This window comes from Apium graveolens, chromosome 1 (assembly GCF_009905375.1).
Source record: "Apium graveolens cultivar Ventura chromosome 1, ASM990537v1, whole genome shotgun sequence".
Classification (NCBI taxonomy): domain Eukaryota; kingdom Viridiplantae; phylum Streptophyta; class Magnoliopsida; order Apiales; family Apiaceae; genus Apium; species Apium graveolens.
The window spans coordinates 134,486,315-134,494,306 of record NC_133647.1 but is presented as its reverse complement, the minus strand read 5'-3'; positions in this window follow the sequence as shown (position 1 = coordinate 134,494,306).

Genomic DNA, 7,992 nt, shown 5'->3' with positions numbered 1-7,992 from the left:
CGTACGATGGCAAGAGGTGGCTTTTACTACTTCATTACTTTTACTGATAATTTCAGTAGATATGGATATGTGTATCTTTTGAAGAACAAATACGATTCTTTTGAAAAGTTCAAAGAATACAAGGCTGAAGTGGAAAAGCAAATAGGGGAAAGTATAAAAGTTCTATGATCAGATCGTAGAGGATAATACTTAAGCTTCGAGTTTAAATGGTATCGTATCACAACTTACTCCTCCTGGAACACCTCAATGGAATGCAGTTTCTGAGAGGAGAAATCATACCTTGTTGGACATGGTGCGATCGATGATGAGTCTAACAGATCTTCCAATAAGTTTTTGGGGTTATCCTCTAGAAACGACTGCATATACACTAAACCGAGTTCCAACTAAATCGGTTCAAAAGTCTCCATATGAGATATGGACTGAGAAACGTCACAGCATGTCTTTTATGAAAGTATGGGGATGCGAAGCATTTGTGAAACACTTGATGTCTGACAAGCTGGGACCAAAATCAGATAAATGTTATTTTGTGAAATATCCTGAAGAAACTAAAGGGTATAGTTTCTATAATCCTACCGAGAACAAAGTGTTTGTTGCTCGAACCGCTGTATTTCTTGAAAGAGAGTTACTTTCAAAGAATATTAGTGGGAGGACTATAGATCTCAATGAAGATCGAGTTGTAAAAAATAATATTAACCAGAGTTGGAAAATGGGCAGAAAGTACATCAAGATGTTCCTGCTCCGGAAACATAGGTTGTTCGTAGATCTACTAGGGCTCGTCATGAGCCAGAGAGATATTATGGATTTCTCTTGACTCAAGATGATGATGTAATGCTCATAGATAATGATGAGCCTCTTACCTACGAAGATGCTATGAACAGTCCAGACTCCGAGAGATGGCTAGAGGCCATGAAATCCGAAATGGAATCCATGTATCAAAATAAAGTATGGACTTTAGTTGATCCACCTGAAGGGGTAAAACCTATAGGGTGCAAGTGGGTTTTCAAGAAGAAAACTGACATGGATGGTAAAGTACAGACCTATAAAGCGCGACTGGTGGCAAAAGGTTTCAAACAAGTTCATGGTATAGACTATGATGAGACCTTTTCACCAGTTGCTATGGTCAAGTCCATCAGGATTTTGCTAGCAATAGCTGCTTACTACGACTATGAGATTTTGAAAATGGATGTCAAAACCGCTTTCTTAAATGGGAACCTTGAAGAGGATGTATACATGATATAACCTGAGGGTTTTATCGATCCCAAGTTTGCTAAGATGGTCTGTAAGTTGCTTCGATCTATTTATGAATTGAAGCAAGCCTCAAGGAGATGGAATCGTCGTTTTGATGAAACAGTTAAAGAATTTGGCTTTAATCAAAATGAAGATGAACCATGTGTTTACAAGTAGGTTAGTGGGAGCCACGTGGCATTCCTAGTACTATATGTAGCTGACATGTTACTAATAGGGAATGACATACCTTCTCTACAGCCTTTTAAGACTTGTTTGGGAAATATTTCTCGATGAAGGACTTAGGTGATGCTACCTATATATTAGGGATCAAGATCTATAGAGATAGATCAAGGAAATTAATCGGCCTAAGTCAGAGTACATACATTGATAAAGTATTGCATCATTTCGGGATGCAAGAGGCAAAAATAGGATATGTCCCAATGTCTCATGGGATATTGATCTGCCCTAAATCATTAGATGATAAGGGCCGTATGAGCAAAGTTCCATATGCTTCGGCAGTTGGATCTATAATGTATGTGATGATATGTGCTCGACCTGATATTTCGTATGCCTTGAGCATGATGAGCAGATACCAGTCTAATCCTGGCGAGGGTCACTGGACAGCAGTCAAGAATATTCTTAAGTACTTGAAAAGGACTAAAGATTCATTCTTGGTGTATGGAGGAGATGATAAGATGGTTGTAAAGGGTTACACTGACGCCAACTTTCAGACAGACAGAGACGATTCAGTATCTCAGTCAGGTTTTGTGTTTTGCCTTAATGGAGGTGCTGTAAGCTGGAAGAGTTCAAAGCAAGAGACAGTAGCTAATTCTACAATGGAAGCTGAGTATATTGCTGTCAGTAAAGCAGCCAAAGAAGCTATTTGGATACGGAAATTCATAACGGGACTTGGTGTGGTTCCATTGATCACAGATCCAGTTGATCTTTACTGTAATAAAAATGGAGCCATCGCGTAGGCTAAAGAACCAAGGTCCCATTCCCGGGCAAAGCATATACTTAGGAGATATCACCTCCTTCGAGAGATTAGTGAAAAAGGAGATATACATATATGTAAAGTGCATACTGATGATAATGTTGTAGACCCACTGACTAAGGCTTTGTCGCAGCAAAAGCACGAAGGTCATACTAGTTCTATGAGTATTAGATACATGGGTGATTGGCTCTAGTGCAAGTGGCAGATTGTTAGTGTTTGTACCCTAGAGACAACACTATTATGTTTATATTATGAAACATTTGGATTATTAATTTTGATTATATGGATTATTCTTTAGTAATTTATTATATCTTTATTTTCTGCGATAAGATGTTAGATTAATAAATATCCTTGGAGTATGATATGTAATTTTATATCTCTAAGTACGTGACTTAGAAATGAGATTATAAAAATAGTATCGATATTCCTAAAGATCCCTAGTCGAGTATTATTATTAAGGGACAATAATAATGCATTAAGACCAGTGTGAATGTTGACTGATGATCACATCTCATTGATCATAGGTATAGTGATACTAAAGTCAAAACACATGCATATGTATTATATACATGGTGCTGGAAGACCCAATGTGAGATTCTACATGTCTGTTGTGTCATAAGTAATTCTCACAGTGATAATGATGTATTGGTCCTTAGACTTGAAATCATTATATTTCTATATGAGAATTAATATACTTTGGTTGCATTAAAAGTTACCTTTGACCCGGTGATAATAAAAGTGTATATTGGGTATATTGTGAATCATATGAGAAATATGAATGATCTAGAAATGATTTAACCCTCCTATTTTAGGAGTGATATTATTGGCCCCTTTTTTGAGTTACACTATGAAATGCATGGCCATGCTCAAATGTTGATTTGATGTTATAGTCTACTCATCGATCAAGGAAACCTGGATTAAATTATGAAAAGGATGACACATAACATGCCTCGAGTTTAATCTAGAATATATGGTTAAAAGGATTATAGTACATTGTACATTATACACAAAAGGTTTAATCGATCACCGATTTAATTATTATTACTTGGGTAACAATTATAACAACTCGTATATTTCTGTAATATTTAAATATGTAATTATTGCATAGATAATTAATAAAGAAGTTTATGTTATTTATGGTCTCTCTGTTTATTTATTATTGTTTATATGTGATTGCTCGATTGCGTGGTGTGTTTTTAAGATTAACTGTTGCACAATATTATTTTCGTTTCACTTTCAAAAAGTGATTTTATGACAATCCTATTTTCAAAATTATTTGGATTATCTCTAAAATTATTTTTATGATTTTATAATCTTACTAATTATTTTTGGGATTTTATAAAATTTACAAATCAATATTCTGCTAATTATTTATTCCTAAATGATTTTCTGAATTCATTTAACTGTAAAATCCATATTTAATTCTTGGATTTTTCAAAAATTATGAAACTCATATTTTATTATGTTTACAATATTTTGAGAATTTTAAAATTATTTCGGTAATTTTCAGGAGTAATCTTACTCACGCGTTGTTTCATTTATTTGTTTAATGCGGGTATAAGTTGTGTTTGTAAAGTGCTTTAAAAATTATGAAAATTTTATTTTATTAACTCTCGAATATTTCGAGAATTTTGGTATTTAAATTTTAACTTTTGGATAAATTTGAAAACGCAGTTGGTTCATCAAACTAACAAAAACGAACCAGAAATTTTACAGAAAGGTTACAAGGACACATGTATTGCATTTAGAAGGTTCAATTGATACGTGTAAACAACAGGGTTATCAGCTGAATTTCTAAAATCAATTTCTTAGTCTCTCTCTATTCTCTGCTATCTCTCTCTCGTTATCTCTCTCTACTCTTAATCTCTCTCTCTCTCTCGCCTTATCTCTCCTCTACACTTTCTCTTCCTCCTCCGTTTTCCCTTTTTCCTCCTCCTCCTCTCTATTTCTGTTTCTCCTTCCGTTTTTCATCACCGCCTCCGCAGTCTTGCCCTTTTTCTGGTTCATTTCCGGTGATAGTTGGCCTGATTCTTTTTGGTTGGTGTATATATGTTAGGTCACACACACTGTAGAGGGGGTGAATACAGTGTATAGTACAATCAAATCGAACTTTAATAACTCAAGTAACATAAAACAAACTTTATTGAAACAATAAACTCTGTTACAATATGGAACTGTTACCTCTCAGTGATGAACAAATATCACGAGAGCTGCTAGGGTTACAATGAATAAACTTCTCGAATATGATAACACTTATAGTGTAAACCCTATGTCTATGTTTATATACTACACAATTACAAGATAATCGCTAATTGATATGGAATATAATTCTGCTTCCTAAAATATATTAATCATATATCTTTTCTTCCAAGTATTCTATTCTTCATAAAATTCCTTCTTCATGCATATCTCTTCTTATGTTTGTCTCGATCTTCTATCCTTTAAACAGCTGATTTCCTTATCTGAACGTCCTTCAGTACTTAAGTTCTGATATCCATCTTCTGATGATTATCTCCTGATAATATAAGTACCGATATCCTTAAGTCCTGACTTCCAGTAAGTACTGATTTATCCTGTTTAAGTAAGATCTGAAAACTAAACATAAATCATATTAGCCATGACATTATCAAATATATCTAACTCCCCCAACTTGTAAATTAGCATAATATACAAGTTTAACAGATATTTGATGATGTTAAAAACATTAAGTACAAATGCATGAGAATTAGACTAGATAACTACAACTTACAGTCCTTAAAGCTTTACCAGTCTTTAACTTCTGATAACAACTTCAGTCTGTATTCATATCAGAATTTAAGTCGTTGTAGATCTTGACTTGGCTTCATCTTCTGATCTCTCTGATGTCAGGAGTTGTTCTGAGATAGTTCTTCAACAAACATCTCTCAGCATATCTGAGTTCATCAATCATCCTCCTTTTAGCATCTTTAAGTTCTGCAGTATCTTCACCAATTTGAAAGATTGCAGCCCTGAGATCATTAATTCTAGCTTTTCTTATATCCTGATCCAGTCTGATCAAATATGCCTTGTCAGACTCAAGATTGAATTCCACAGCCCTGTAACCCAGAAAGGTAGTTATAATCTTAGCAGTGTTGGGCTTCATTTCAACTATATCACCCTTGTGATCTCTGTACTTTGGAAGATATGTGCTGTCAGACTCAACAGAATAAAGCCTTTTATGTCTCTGAATCTGATTCTTCAAATAGTTTGCAGCACTTTCTGTAATTTTGTCATTCACTTGAAGTAAGAATAATACATGCTCCAGTTCTTCAAAATACTTCAATGTAATGGTATTTTCCCTTATATGATAAACCCTACCATCTGTCATGAGGTACAACAAGATGTGTTCTTTCAAGTAGGTATGGTAAACCATTTGTACAGATTCCAGTTGATTCAATCTCTCAGGAGTTGCTCCAATACCTAGTTCACTTAAGAAAGTTGGATCATTGGTAGTGTTCTGTATTCTTCTTTCATCAGCACTTTCCAATCCAGTTTTATCTCTTGTTTCCTTTCTAGTAACCACTCTTGCTTCAAAACCACTTGCAGCAGTCTTCAAAGGTTGAGTCTGTTTTGCTTTAGTGAATCCTGGTAGGAGTGTCTTTGATTTATCTTCTGATATCAAGTTAACTTGAGCTATGTCAGAGGTTACTTGTTTTTTTGAAATATCAGAACTTACTATCTCTTGACTCTGAACAACTTGAGCCATGTCAGAGGTTGTCTTAAAAACTTTTGTTGAAGTCAGAGCAAGATCTGCATCTTCATCAGTAATTTCTTCATTCACAGGAGGCACATAAACCTTGATAGGTTCACCAACTTTTTCTTTACCCTTGGACCTTGGATCTATCTGCGGTTGTGATTTAGCCATGGTTGCTTCAGTATTTATCCTTTCTTTTATCACAATGCCTTTGAGTTTTGGAAGTTTCTTTTTACCAGAAGCTTCAGATTTAGACTTGACTTTTTCTGATTTAAGTCTGGCTTTTTCTTCCATTAAACTCTCCAAGTCCATTCCTGGATTTTCTTGAAGAAATAATTGTCTTGACATTTCTTCATCAAGATCTAAAAGTTCATCAGAACTTATCCTTTTACCAGTAGCAGAAGTGATTCTTTTTCCAGTATCAGAACTTGTCATGTGACTTGTGATTTCAGCTTTTCTTGATGAGAAACCTCTACCTTAACTATGACCTCTACCCATTCCAGGGTTTCCATGATCATCTTTTTCATCATCCTTCCCCTTCAGTGTCTTATTAGTTTTGCATTTGGACTTAATTACTTTCTCCCCCTTTTTGGCATCAGCAGGTAAGAGAAGAGAGACAAGCAATTCTACAATCTTGGGTATATTTGCTGAGAAGCTTGATTTTTCAGAATATCATCAATCTGAGCTTGTTGTTTCTCTTGAGTCTTCTCAATATAAGCAACTCTGTCAAAAGTAGGTTGGAAGAATTTTTTCTTGTCAATCTTCTGAACTTGTTCTTGCTTCATTAATTCTTCCTGAATCTTATGTAACTCTGCATGAGTAGTTGAATGGAGACCTTGTAGATGTTTAGTACTCAATGCAGTGACTCTAAGCTGTGTTTTGAAATCATCAGTAATTAACATCTCATCAGCTTTTGTCAAGTCCTCAGCAAGATTCTTTGCAGATGGAACACAGGTAACTGAGTTCCATTCCTTAGTCCACTCATGTCCTGCAGGAGTTTCACTCCAAGGCACTAGTGCTTCTCTAGTAACAAATTTCTTAACGAGTTCAGATTTAAGAATAGTTTGTTGAGGTGCATGTCCTGAAGGACCTGCTTCATCAGCATCTGCATTTGGAGCAGCATCACCAGTATCTCCAGCATTTGCAGCATCAGAACTTTCAGAATCAGCATCTTCTGATAAAACAACAGTATGAGAAGCAATTGAGGCTTCATCATCATCCTCTAAGTGCTGATCTGGATCCAAGTTCTGATCAACAGCCATATCCTGATGCTTACCTTTATTCTGATCATCATCATCTAGATGCAGAGAAGGTGTAGTAGATAATTCTGGAGTTTGAGAAGGATCAGTAACAGGTGTTGTTGATGGATTAGTTGCTGTTGGAGCTTCTAAGTAAAGTACCTTAGGCACAACCAGGTTCTGAATATCAATTTCAGCACTTGTGCCTGGATAAACAGGAGATACAGTCTTGTGAACAGGAGACATAGATGGTGTGTTAGCCATTTCAGTAGCTGCTTCATTAGTTGGAGTTAATGGAGAAGCAGGAGTTTGAGCAGATTCCTTTTCTTGTGAGATCAGAGATTCCTGATCTCCTTCCTTAGGTGCTGCTTCCTCATCATCTGAAACTGGCCTTTTAGCTCTCTGTTTCTTGTATCTCTTTGAAGGTGGGGATTCCTTAGGAGTTTCAGTAGAAGTCATTTTTCTAAGCCTTTTGAGAAGCTTAGATCCCCCAATTCCAGAATCCTTCTGAGAATGAACTTTCTCAGCTTCTTTGACAACAGGTTCTGATGTAGAAACCTGTTCCTCACTGTCAGATTCATCTCTCAAAACAATCCTCCTTCTTTTCTGAGGTGTTTGAGGAACAGTCTTTGTCCTCTTAGGCTTGAAAGATGAAGGCTTCACAGTAGGTGCTGAGGATGAGGGTTGAGCTGTTTGTGAAGTGGAGAGATATGATTTGAGATATGTTCTGAGGGATGGTTGAGTAGTATGAGTGGTATGTTCTGTTGGTTGCTGTGGTGTTTGAGATGTGGTGGTAGGTTGGATATCAGGATAAACAGATC